Source organism: Macrobrachium rosenbergii, chromosome 6 (assembly GCF_040412425.1).
Source record: "Macrobrachium rosenbergii isolate ZJJX-2024 chromosome 6, ASM4041242v1, whole genome shotgun sequence".
Lineage (NCBI taxonomy): Eukaryota > Metazoa > Arthropoda > Malacostraca > Decapoda > Palaemonidae > Macrobrachium > Macrobrachium rosenbergii.
The window spans coordinates 58064752-58079011 of NC_089746.1; the positions used below are offsets into that span (position 1 = coordinate 58064752).

General features: G+C 38.2%; 1 protein-coding gene across 38 annotated transcripts in view; it reads right to left on the reverse strand.

Moving 5' to 3' along the window:
- PMCA (plasma membrane calcium-transporting ATPase 3) overlaps positions 1–14260 on the reverse strand; it is a 476515-nt gene that overhangs the window by 370728 nt on the left and 91527 nt on the right. For all 38 annotated transcript variants that reach the window (XR_010853417.1, XR_010853401.1, XR_010853416.1 and 35 more), the window contains one exon: positions 11694–11734. The gene's annotated coding sequence lies outside the window, so the exon portion shown is untranslated. The remainder of the gene's footprint in view (positions 1–11693; positions 11735–14260) is intronic.

Consider the following 14260-nt stretch of genomic DNA (forward strand, 5'->3'; position numbering starts at 1 on the left):
GTCGGAGAATCGAACGCGGGCCCAGCAGAGTGCTAGCCAAGAACGATACCAACCTGTCCAATGGGGAACTCTCATCCCAAGAACCAAGGACATATTGATTTCAAGACATGATTCCTTTATCACAGCTGCTGCTAGTCATGTTTTATTTGCAAGCATCTAAGTACAATCTAAGAAAAGTCAGGATTTGCTTGCAAGTTTCAAAGTACAAGCAATCGGAAACTGAAGTGCTTGAATACTCCAAATGCAATTCAGCAGTAAGACTTACGGCATTCAAAATCTCAAAGCCAAACTGTTTAAATACTGACACCGATCTGATTTTAGTAGCGGTATCTGTCCGATGTTGGTTTTGGTAGGACACTGACTATGGTGATTTTTTCATACGATTTAGAAAGAGATATATTTCGGAAGTATCACTTGTAAATATTAGTCCGATTTCGGAAGATAAATGGGTTTCATTTTAGAGTTTGTCTTTTTTTGGAACAGGCATTAATCCAATTCTGGAAGCACAAAGTTGTGGCCTGTACAGTACACACACCTTTAAAAGTCGACCTCAAAATTATAATGACCTTATAATTTTACGACCCGAAAACTTCAAAGGTACTTGGAATACTGTGACTTGATAAATAAAAATCCTTAAAATGTGCAAACACCCCCCCTCCCCCTCCCAAATGGCCCCTTCCTCTTTAAATCAACGACACGGGTTTAGTGGCGACGCTATCTAGGTCACAGGTCCCAATGCTACAAATGTCAAGCAAGCAGATTCTGTGATGTACTTTAAAGTCTTTTTCTTTTTATCAGTCCGATATCTTCAGGTTGTGATCTCTTAAGCCGATTTCGTTTTCCATCTAATTAGGCTGCCTCATTAGCAATACGATCATTTGAACGGTTTTAACATGAGAACCTTTCTCAAAACATTTGCATCGCGGGAGACACACACACACGCACACACAGCGCGTGCCAAACCCTCGCCTATCAATTGTTGCAATAACAATTTGCAATGAAGAGAAGTGTTGTGGTCCTTCAGTTAATGAATTTCGAAACAGCAGTCGACGTGGAAACGTGAGTTATTCCTTCTCACATTAACAGAAAAGTGACGTGTGTTACAATTGTCATTCCTCTCGATTTACCTACTTCATGTTATCCTCTAATTCATCCATCACATACACTCATTTCCGTACGTTTCTCTTATCGATTTCTGTCAATCAATTATTGTCCATTCTAGTAATTCCCTCCATTGCATTTTATTACAATTTTTCATTTATCAACTGCACATAATACTCTTCTAATTTATCCATCACATACATACATTCCCGTACATTTCTCACATCGCTTTCTGTCAATCAATGATTGTTCTTTCTAGTAATTCCTTGTTTTTCACTTTATTACAATTTTTCATTTATCAACTGCACATGATACTCTTCTAATTTATCCCGTCACATACATCCATTTCCGTGCATTTCTCACATCGCTTTCTGTCAAATAATTATTGTCCTTTCTAGAAATTCCCTGCATTCCATTTTATTACAATTTTTCATCCACCAACTGCGCATACCACACTTCTAATTTATCCATCACAGACATCCATTCCCGTACATTTCTCACATCGCTTTCTGTCAATCGGAGAATTCCCTGCACCCCATTTTATTACAATTTTTCATTCACCAACTGCACATAATATCTCTGTAGTCCATAATGATTCGGGAGCATTTCCCGTGAATGGACGGCTCCCCTGCTTCTGACACTCAATCTCCAACAAGCTTCCGGCAACTTCCCGTAGGCTGTGTGAGGGGCCTATGAATTTCTCGAGCTTCATCTGCCAGAGTACTTCAATGGAGTGATGAGAGCCTGAGGGCACGGGCTGAACCAGCGAGTTCTCCATTTTAAATGGCCGCGAGAACTAGTTTCGCTTTTCACACATATTATAAAAATGGCTGAATGCTGTGACAGTCATGTTCATCCTTTCATAAAATGGTCGACTTATTCCTCCCGGGTTGACGCCCATAACTTTCAGGAAAACTATCCTTCAAGGGTGAACCATGCTTGATCTTTTTTTTTTTTTTTTTTGATCCGTTTCAGTAAAGCAATACTTCAAGGGTGAACCATGGTTGAACTTTTTTTTGGATCCGTTTCGGTAAAACGATCCTTCAAGGGTGAACCATGCTTGAACTTTTTTTTGGGGATCCGTTCCAGTACAACAATCCTTCAAGGGTGAACCATGCCTGAACTGTTTTTTTTTTTGGATCCGTTTCAGTAAAACAATCCTTCAAGGATGAACCATGTTTGAACTTTGTTTTGGATCCGTTCCACGCCTTGGCCTGACAGCTGATTTAATAATATATACCAACTGGCATCGCAACCACTGATGTCATCGAAGGGAAACGGGATGCCCTCCCAAAGGTCTACAGATTTATAAAAAAAAAAAAAGTTATGTCATACTGCTACACAGCCGAATCAAACATAATCCTCTATAACATGATTACTGTTAGATCTGAGATAGCAAACATACCAAGTGACACGAGTCTGGTAGCAGCAGCACTGGATCACAATGAGGGGTTAAAAGCAAATGGGGAGAGCGAATATAATCGGCTAAAAAAAAAAGTAAAAAGTGCGCCGAAATTTCTTCAGCGCAATCGAGTTGTCTGTACAGCGTATAATGCTGTATGAAAATCTCAGCCGCGGGCCATGAAACTTTCAACAACGGCCCGGTGGTGGTCTGTGTTGTTGGCACATATAGTGGTGCCAGACGCACGATTAAGGCTAACTTTAACCTTAAATAAAATAAAAACTACTGAGGCTAGAGGACTGGAATTTGGTATGCTCGATGACTGGAGGGTGGATGATCAACACACCAATTTGCAGCCCTCTAGCCTCAGCAGTTTTTAAGATTTGAGGGCGGATACAAAAAGTGCGGACGGACAGACAAATAGCCATCTCAATAGTTTTCTTTTGCAGCAAACTAAAACCCTATAATACGTACAGCTATTAACCAAAGGATTCAATATCCTAAACACAAAGAGGCAAACTTGCTATCAATTCCTACTCACAACATAAAGCCTTAACATCCCAACAGGTCACCAATGTCCAAATCTATTAAGAAAATCAGCTGTCCACAAATAATTCAGTAACTTCAAAGCTTTGGAATTCTCCTCCTGCTTCTCGTTTTGCCGATATACAACACCGCATTCAATGAAAAGCAATCAGGTTGTCTCAATCGGGTTGAGCATCACCCCTCTTCCTTCACCTTGTTTTTTTAGGGTATGGGCTTGCTAAGGGCACCTTGTTACCCATTCCATTGTCCTTAGCATTAAAGAAAGTATCAGAAGACTGTCATGTATTCATTTTTGTGTTTCTTATCAGTCTTATTTTATTTAATAGCCCGGTTGAATTTGTCCAACGTAACTGAAGGAATTGACCTACTCACAAATAACTGTAGAGACTTCTACCTGAAATTCAGTTGAAATCTTACAGCAAAATATAAAAAAAAGAGAGAGAGAGAGAGAGAGAGAGAGAGAGAGAGAGAGAGAGAGAGAGAGAGAGAGAGAGAGAGAGAGAGAGAAATACGTAAATTTGAAGAGATCCAAAGAGGAAAGTAAATAGTGAATCTTTGAAAGTAAATAGTGAAAAACAATCATAACAGCAGCCAAAAGACCTTTAAAGCCATATCTTTATAAAATCGACTGAATGGAATAAAGAAAAGTCTGGACGAGATGGCAACAGCCGAAAAGGATAAAAAAAAGAAAGTCTGATTTAACAAGAACCATAAAGATTCTAAAAGTCTGTAATAGCAATTAACGATCGGAGTTGAAAGTAACAAATCCAATAACAGGAGACAAATGGAATTAAGTTTACAACAGCAACGGCATTAGGAAATCATAGATAACGGAGGAAGGAATTAGATTTATGGCTCGACAATTAAAAGAAAAAATGTCTGGCAAACAAGAACCAATGGAATGGAATGGAATACAGAGTTTAGGGCAAAGGCCAAGCACTGGGACCCATGAGGTCATTCAGCGCTGGAAAGGAAATTGAGAGGAGATAGGTTCGAAAGGTGTAACAGGAGGAAAACCTCAAAGCAGTTGCACTTTGAAATAATTGTTTGGAGAGGGTTAATAGACGGAAGATATGAAAGGAGGAACAGTAAAAGAAATGAAAGGGGTTGCAGCTAGGGGCCGAAAGGACGCTGCGGAGAACCTTTAGTAATGCCTACAGTGCACCGCGTGAGATGCACTGACGGCACTGACTCCCTACGGGAGCGAGAACAAATGGGAGCTACAATAAAATAAATAAAATCGGTAGCAGCATCGGCAAAAAGGAACTAAAGAGAAAAAGTGCGACGGCATCAACCGAAAGGAACTAAGAGAAAAAATTCCGTGACGGCAGCAACGGCAGAAAAGTACTGAAACCAAACACTGCGATAGCGACTTGAACTCCTTAAAAGCGTCTTTTGATGTGACCCAACAAACACCTTTCCTGGTCAGAGTCGCCATAAAAAGGAGTCCTTGTTTCACTCTTCAATGCCGATCTGTCTTCCTTCGGTCTCTCTCTCTCTCTCTCTCTCTCTCTCTCTCTCTCTCTCTCTCTCTCTCTCTCTCGTAATTCCTCAACAGCCACAGGTAATCGTACATAATACACTTACTAACAGACTTCCCTGAACATACACGGTCACATATGTATATTGTGCATAAAATCACAAACATACATATTGCTAGCAAACATAGAAAAACCCACACATTATTCACAGTCATGTGTATGTATACATACATACATACATCCATACACACACACATATATATACATATATGAAAAATATAATTATATATATATATATATATAAAATATAGATATACTCGTATGTATAAATATATATATATATATACATAATGTATATTGTACGCACGCATGCATTATGTAGGAAAAGCGTTCATGCGACAAATTACCAAACCAAGAAAGACGTGGCATATAATGCAAACCTCAACATGCACATGTAACGGGTATCAAATGATAACTGAAGCAGAATGAACGGCAAGCAAAATAACGCTGCCAGGTTGTTGTCACCGCACCGTCGATTCTGAAACCAAGACCGTACATCTTCACACACTTTAAGAATAAAACTGTCTACGTCTTTCCCAGTCATTCCTGCATGTCCAGGTCATTTTGTATGGATGTATACAACGTTTTTTTTTTATAAATCAGGAATTATATCCACTTGTCTTTTTTTGTCATCTTAAAATTTAAATTTGAAATCATTTAAATTTGAAATGAAGTTGGATTTTCGTTTTTGAGCAAGCCACGTCAGATTTTCCTTCAGGGTACTAAGTCCGTCAAAGAGAGAATAGAATAGAATAGAATATATAATTTAGGCCAAGGCCAATCGCTGGGACCTATGAGGTCATTCAGCGCTGAAAGGGAAACTGGGAGTAAAAGGTTTGAAAGGTGTCACAGGAGGAAAACCTCGCAGTTGCACTTTGAAAAAACTGTTAGGAGAGGGTGGATAGCAAGATGGAAGAAAGAGAATATGAATGGAGGTACAGTATAAGGAATGAAAGAGACAGCTGCTAGGGGGCCAAAGAGAAGATGCTAAAAACTTTGCGTAATGCCCACGGTGCACCACGTGAGGTGCACTGACGGCAACATCCCCCACCCTCATTCAGTCCGTAAGGTTACAAGTGAGCTTGTGTATACATGCACTGTAACGCATAGCTCCCCAGAAAAATGAGATCCTCAACTCAAACTGCTGTGGACAATCTACTTTAATAATAATAATAATAATAATAATAATAATAATAATAATAATAATAATAATAATAATAATAATAATAATAATAATAATTCTGAATTATTGCTATAACATTTATCCCAATCGGCCTCCCATGCAACTTTTAACAGCAATACAAAAAATGGACAGTTGAAAAAGACACTCATATCGTTCTTGCAAACGAAGAAAACTCTAACAAGTTAATTTCCCCAAGAAAATTATGTTGCAAACCACGAGTACCAGCGATGGAAACCTTTTACCGATGATCATAGCTAGGGTCACAAGGTCATTAACCTCGGTGTCATCTTCCAAGGGTCATTAGTGGAGTAGGCATCCTGAACATGAAGTGTGTCTCTGTTCAAGTTTAAAGTCAGGGTCAAGATTAAAGCTATGTACAGACAGACAGACAGACAGCCATTATGCACATCAATAAAAGATGGTCAATCTTGATAACTAGTATTCTGAAATTCCTTCAACCAAGTAGAAGTTATAATGACCGGCTAAAGTTACGATAGTTACGATTATGATTGTCAAAAGAGTTTTACCAGACCACTGAGCTGATTGTCAGCTATCATAGGGATGGCCTGAAGGATTTGTTTTTATTTATAATGTTTTTTTTCATAGCCTGTCAACTAAATTACAAATTTTCAAAAAAGTTTATGTCTGAATTAAATGCAAATGTTGACGTTTCTGACAAAATCTCACTGATCGATTTATTTTGCTGATTATACTTTGGACATTCACACAACAAATGTTTAACTGTTATCGTTACTTTACACCCAGAACATAGTTAAGACAGGCACTCTAACGGAAAAACTATACACTTCCATGCACATTCATGCACGACTGTATACCTTACAATAAGTCTGAATGATATCCACTCAACTGTAAAATGACATGATATCCACTCGACTGTAAAACGAGATACACCGACAGTCAGACAGGTGGGTAACCCTAATCCCCCATCACGCATATCTATGGACAAAGCTGTATCTTTGTACCATGTTCGACACAGACGGACTATCTATAAATGACTGTCTTAACCTGCAATTCCATTCGGGGATAAATACTGAAATTTATAAACGTACACACCACTACACATACAGTAATGGGGGAAAAAATAAGAAATCAGCAATGGGGACAAATAGAGGAGGAAAAGGACTGGGACAGCAAAGAAAATGAGGCAAGAAATAAGAGGTCAGCAAGAAATAAGAGGTCAGCAAAAAATGAACCTTAATGAAAAACGGCATGTCAGCAAAAAATTAAGAGGGAAGCAAGCTAGGAAAAAAGGTCAGCAAAGAAAGAAAGGAGCAAAGAGAAGAGTCAGCAACGAACTAGAGACGAAAGCGAGCAAAGAGAAAAATTAACAAAGGGCACTAAAATATGATCAGCAAATAAAAAGAAACAGATCAGAGCCGAGCTTGCTACGGAATAACAGCAAAACAGCCCTAGGTCTCATACCGACTCTCACTCAACGGCGAACTGTCCAAAGTCCCTCTTACTCTTCGGAGGATATCGACGGTGAAGCCCAAAGCCTCTCGGTGAGGATAAGATCCTGTAGGAGTACCTGTTAGGCTAAGTGTCAACCCGTAGGCAGCGCAAGAAACAAGGCTGTTGGTACGCGGACGACCAATGGCTTAACTGCGGGCCCTCTCGGATCAGACAGCCACACAAACTAAACACTGCCTTCAACGTGTGTGAGTGTATGTACGTGCAAGTGTGTATATGTGTATGTATGTGTTTGAAGAAGCGGGTACTGTTGGCAAGATGGTTTGGCTGAAGTTGCAAATGTGGGACACAAATCACTTCTAAGCCACGGGGAGTCTTCATAAAAGAGATTGCTTCCTCGAGTGAAAAAATGGACAAATTAGAAACGCATGAATATAAGCACTGAACATGAATGAAGCGACTAACAAAAACTGAATCAACAGAATAAATAAATAGAATATCAATTCCTCATATGCATTCCCAGTAAGGGACAGCAAGAGAACGGTTATTTTCCCTTCTAGGATTACCAGTGAGAAAAAAAAAATACCGATACTGCAAAACCTGTCAATTTTACCAAATGCCAATCCAAAAGCATCCCTACCTTGTTAAAAAAATTATAAAAACTTTTTCAATAAATATCAGTAGCCTTTACAAATGGCGATAGATTATAATTACCCATAAACTTCCAGTGGAACTGAAGCCTACATCAGACAACAATACACAAACCTACAAACCCTGAAAGAATACCAATTCCACTCAGTTTGCCTGCTGAAATTTATAAATCTTCAGTACGCAGGTGAGGAGGACACAGACTTAGATATCCCGAAAAGCAACGAGCGTTTGTAAATCGGCCTGACAACGTTTGCAAATGACACTCGCCAAACGTTTTACACGTACAGTCATCAAGTTTTCTGACGTCTATCTAATCGACATCAACAGCCGTTTTCAAACAATATTCGTCCATACTTTTTCTGGCGACTCTTGCCATACGTTTTTATGCTACTGATACTCTCAAGACATTTTTCAACAAGGGCAATCTTCTTTAAATAAACAACTCTCATGCGTCTCTAACTCGACATGCCAAAGACATTTTTCAACAAGGGCAATCTTCTTTAAATAAACAACTCTCATGCGTCTCTAACTCGACATGCCAAAGACATTTTTTCAACACTGGCCAATCTTCTTTAAATAAACAACTCTCATGCGTCTCTAACTCGACATGCCAAAGACATTTTTTCAACACTGGCCAATCTTCTTTAAATAAACAACTCTCATGCGTCTCTTTAAATTTTTCCAAAGGGCAATCTTCTTTAAATAAACAACTCTCATGCGTCTCTAACTCGACATGCCAAAGACATTTTTCAACACTGGCCAATCTTCTTTAAATAAACAACTCTCATGCGTCTCTAACTCAACACGCCAAAGACATTTTTTCAACACTGGCCAATCTTCTTTAAATAAACAACTCTCATGCGTCTTTAACCCGACATGTCAAAGACATTTTTTCAACACTGGCCAATCTTCTTTAAATAAACAACTCTCATACGTCTTCAACTCGACATGTCAAATATAATTCGTTTTTCAACCAAATTGTGAATACAATTAATATTTTCTGTCTAAAGGATAACTTAAGGCACCGTTTCAAACCCATCAAAGAGTAATCCGGTGACCTGAAGCCACAATTATCACAATACATTTTCTCGATTTGCAAAATGACAATGAAAAACTTTTGAATAAGTTAAAAAACATTAGTCAGAATAACCGTGAAGATAAATACAGTATATAACCAATATTACATCCATTTTTCCTTCCAACGATTAGCAGCCCATGACAATTCCTGCCGGAATTAAGATCAGGGAATTGTAAAACATATTTTAAACAGGAAAGAATCCAAGGCTGATGAGAGAGTGATGCAAAGAGGAAACGGAACTGACCAAATAACCTAAAAATCTTTAGGTTATCACATCTATTCTCTCCATCAAATTCCAAGCTTTGGGCTTCTCTTACTGCACCTGTGTTCGCCGTGATTATTCTCAACCTTTCTCCGTGTCTTCACTTTCTTATCCTTTTTTCCGATTCTGGGCTACATGAATATATTTGGTTGGTGTCCCATTGGAATGAAAAAGATAAAAAAAATCGTTGGGTCTACAGCAGTGGTTCTCAAATTTTTTGGTACCGTTACCCCCGGCTCTTCAGTTATGTGAAGTTATAATATAAAGGCATGAAAAATATTGGAAAGCTTAATTTCTAATGCATTTTATACGTAAGAAATTAATTTTACTTTTACTCAAGTCTTAAGAAATAAAGAATTGAGATTTTAGACATTATTCCTCTGACAAAAAATTAAAATTAAAGCATTATTCATTTTACTAAAAATTGAAATTAAAGCATTATTCCTTTGGTAATTAAAAGAAAATGCAGACATAATTGCTGCATTATTAATGGGAAACATGGTATTGTTTGTTTATTTACTTATTCATTTATTTATTATTATTTCTAAATATACTGAATTTTATTCCAAAGAACTATTACTTTTAGAAAGTGCCTCGTTACCCTCCAGAAACGGCTTCATTAGCCCCACGGGGGTTAATTACCCCCAGTCTGAGAACCACTGGTCTGCAGCCATCAACAAAACAGACCTACAAACAAGCTGGGAAACGAGCCAGACCACAGACTGCTGGAACAACATTCCAACGCCTTACCAAGAAAGCGAACCGTGAGAACTTACTAACGGATGATGAATAATGAAAACTATAAATAATGAAACCTGAAAAACATCAACATCGATTCCGACCATCACACAACCTCCAAAAGAAGCCAGAAGCTCTTCGTCGGGCCTCTCAAAACATGCGGATGAATGTTACTCGATCAAAAATGACCCATCCTTACAAACACACTGGGGGGACCCGAACAAAGACATAATTCCGGAATCCATTACGAGAGAACAACAGTTGCACAAGGTCACAATACATGTGACTCAAAAGGTTGACACAAAAATCAAGAAGATTGTTTCAGATCACTCCCGCGGCCCCCATCGATTGCCAAGCCTGTGTGTGTTTGTGTATTGCCCCGTGACAGTTTTAAGAAAGTGACAAGCGTACTATGATAATGTACATTCAGATGCTGCCCGTATAATGTTGGTAAGGCCTGCCTCTCTCTCTCTCTCTCTCTCTCTCTCTCTCTCTCTCTCTCTCTCTCTCTCTCTCTCTCTCTCTCAAGCCTAAAACACGAAAATACAATCAAACATTAGGTAACAAACAGAATTACAACAATCGTGCACACATGCACATGAAGCAAGGTGTATGGATACCCAGTGATCTGAATTCGGGCCCAGAAAATAAAACACATAAAAATGAAAATTAAAAACCAAAGGAAATCTGCCAAAATCGAATCACTTGTTACAAGTCTCGATGGCCGCTTGTAGCTAAATTTTCATGGCCGCTTGTAGCTAAATTTTCACGGCCGCTTGTAGCTTAATTTTCACGGCCGCTTGTAGCTAAATTTTCATGGCCGCTTGTGGCAAAAATTTCACGGCCGCTTGTAGCTTAATTTTCACGGCCGCTTGTAGCTAAATTTTCATGGCCGCTTGTAGCTTAATTTTCCTGGCGGCTTGCAGCTTAATTTTCCTGGCCGGTTGTAGCTTAATTTTCATGGCCACTTGTAGCTAAATTTTTCTTAAAAAAATAAAAAATCTGTCCAAGCGCAGATGCAATGTATTACTACCCTAATAGAATTATCCTTGTATTTTAGTAATTTACTAACATTTATATTTCTTATTAATTTGTTAATTATTTTCTTTTTTTAATAAGTGGTCTCTTTCCGTATTTCCCATTACCTTCTGGTGTTCATATTCTTTTGAAGCTTGAATTTCAAGTCGAATGGCCCCGGTGGACTTGTCCCACATGAATAGGGTTCATCTTCTGAATAATAATAATAATAATAATAATAATAATAATAATAATAATAATAATAATAATAAATATCCCACAATTATACACTAAATATATTACTATGTAAAATAAATACTATATGATTGTGGATTTTTATTGCATACAGTATATTGTTTTTTACGAAATTGTGAATCTCTTAGAAGTAATAATAATAATAATAATAATAATAATAATAATAATAATAATAATAATAATAATAATAATAACTCTAGTAGATCTTTCTTGTTTGTCCACCCCAAGGTGACAGTAGGGGAGACATGACACAGCCACCCACCCCCTGCAAACCGGTTTGTCCGCCACGGGTGGGGGCCAGGGTACGTAGTGGATCGGGAGAGGAGGGGAGACAGCAGCGCCGAATTCCAACGCACGCAGCGCGCACCAACAAGTGAGTAATAATGATGACAAGTAAACAAACAAACCGAATCAAAAACATAACATTGGCTGATGTAATTAAAATTTGGTTGTGTAGTGATAAATAACAATCTTGAATTCCAACTTACCTCAGGAAAATCCGCGGAATGAATACAGCTCAATCGAGAATCTGAAACAATGAAAAATTGAATGTTAGTTTCATCATGGTCCACAGGCAATTCTATTGACAATATCTCAATGGAGCTTTTTATATTTACCAAAACATTCATGTCAATGTGATAAAATTCCTTCCCGCGGATTAGAAAACTCTCTCTCTCTCTCTCTCTCTCTCTCTCTCTCTCTCTCTCTCTCTCTCTCTCTCTCTCTCTCTCTCTCTCTCCAAGGAACCCTTTCCCCAAATTCATAAAACGAATAAAAAAAGGCTCTTATTAGAAGAATAAGAGAGAGAGAGAGAGAGAGAGAGAGAGAGAGAGAGAGAGAGAGAGAGAGAGAGAGAATCCTCAATTAAGCCACAGAACCTTTCGCAGCCGCAGGTCAGCTGAATCTGGAGTCAAAACATGAAATACAAGCTGAAGAAACACTCATGAAAGTGTTTTAATATTTTAAAACATTGAATATTTTTAAGTGTTTTAATACTTTTAAACACTTGGATGCATTTAAATGTGTTTTAAGATTTTAAACATTGAATTTTTTTAAAAAGTGTTTTAATATTTTAAACATTGAATATTTTTAAAAGTGTTTTAATACTTTTAAATACTTGAATACTTTTAAAAGTGTTTTAATATTTTTAAACAATAAATATTTTTAAAAGTGTTTTAATACTTTTAAACACTTGAATGCCTTTAGAAGTGTTTTAATACTTTTAGACACTGAATATTTTTTAAAATTTTTAATACTTTCAACCACATAACTGCTTTTAAGTTTTTTAATAATTTTAAACATTGAATATTTTTGAGTGTCTGAATACTTTTAAACACTTGAATACTTTTAAAAGTGTGTTAACACTTTTAAACACTTGAATACTTTTAAAAGTGTTTTAATATTTTTAAACATTGAATATTTTTTAGTGTTTCAATACTTTTAAACACTTGAACGCTTTTAAAAGTGTCTTAATACTTTTAAACACTTGAATACTTTTAAAAGTGTTTTAATACTTTTAAACACTTGAATCATTTTAAAAGTGCTTCAATACTTTTAAACACTTGCACACTTTTAAAAGTGTGTTAACACTTTTAAACACCTGAATACTTTAAAAGTGTTTACTATAACCCCACAGATCGTACGGCTCTGGGTTTCGTGTGGAACACGAGCAACTACAAATGTAACTTGACCTACTGCAAATTCTTCCCCACAAAGTTCCTTTTAGGAGAGCTTCCTTGACTCCAAGGAAGCGGTAAAGGTCAAGAGTTCAGAGCAGTCCCCCTAAAAGCATTAGAACCCTCTCTCTCTCTCTCTCTCTCTCTCTCTCTCTCTCTCTCTCTCTCTCTCTAACTCGATGCCTTCTAAACTGCTGAAACACTTTCTGATAAAAGAACGGAGGATCTTCGTAAGAGTGCCTACCATAAATAAAGCGAAACATAAAAGGCTAGAACGCGACCATCACAAAAAATATCCCCCTCCCACCCCCACGCCCCTCCCCCCCCGGCAAAAAAAGACGTATTTTTATGGCGTGAAGCCGGAGGGATAAGATAAGGAAGGAAGAGGCAGAAAGCAATGAAAAGGGGAGCAATTAGGATGAATGGATTAATGGATGGATGGATGTACGGTACTCTGGGGCCAAGTCCAGGCTCTGGGGACAAGTGGGATTCAGCGCCGTAATAAAAGGAGAGAGAAAAATCAAGGAATGGTGTCGAGAGTGAGGACGGGTGGCGTGAGGCCTGCTGCAATGACCCCAGTTAGCCTGAATGAACTTGAAAGGCGACAAATAAGGAGGAAGCACTCTAAAGGAAAATGACAGAATATTAGGAAGATTCCAACTGCGAATAATCTCAGTTCGTGACGAAGTCCACCACAACGGCCCAAAATCACAAATACAAATAACTCATCGATTAACCGTTCATTTATAGTTTTCTGTAAGAGAGAACTACTGAGATGGCTATTTGTCTGTCCGTCCGCACTTTTTTCCTGTCTGCCTTCAGATCTTAAAAACTTCTGGGGCTAGAGGGCTGCAAATTGCTTTGTTGATCATCCACCCTCCATTCATCAAACATACCAAATTGCAACCCTCTAGCCTCAGTAGTTTTAGTTTTATTTAAGGTTAAAGTTAGCCATGATCATGCGTCTGGCATTGCTATAGGTGCCAACACAGGCCACCACCGGGCAGTGGCTGAAAGTTTCGTGGGCCACGGCTGAGTGTTTCGTAGGCCGTGGCTGAGAGTTTCATACAGTACAGAAAACTCGACTGCGCCGAAGAAACGTCGGCGCATTCTTTACTTGTTTTTCTAATTCCTTATTGCGGTATTCGTCGCCTTTTAACGCTTACAGAGTGTCGAGATGTGTTAAGCTCAAAAGCTTCTACAGTTCTTCGCCCCACTTGACTTAAGCCCAACAAAAGCGTTAGTTAATCTTTAACGTAAATGCCGGCGGGCAAGGAACTCAAAAATTCTTATTTAGCTAGGACCCGAAAGTATGTGAATAAAGGGGGGAAAGAATAAGGATGTGTAAACAGTTAGAGAAAGGAAGAGAAACAAGCCAC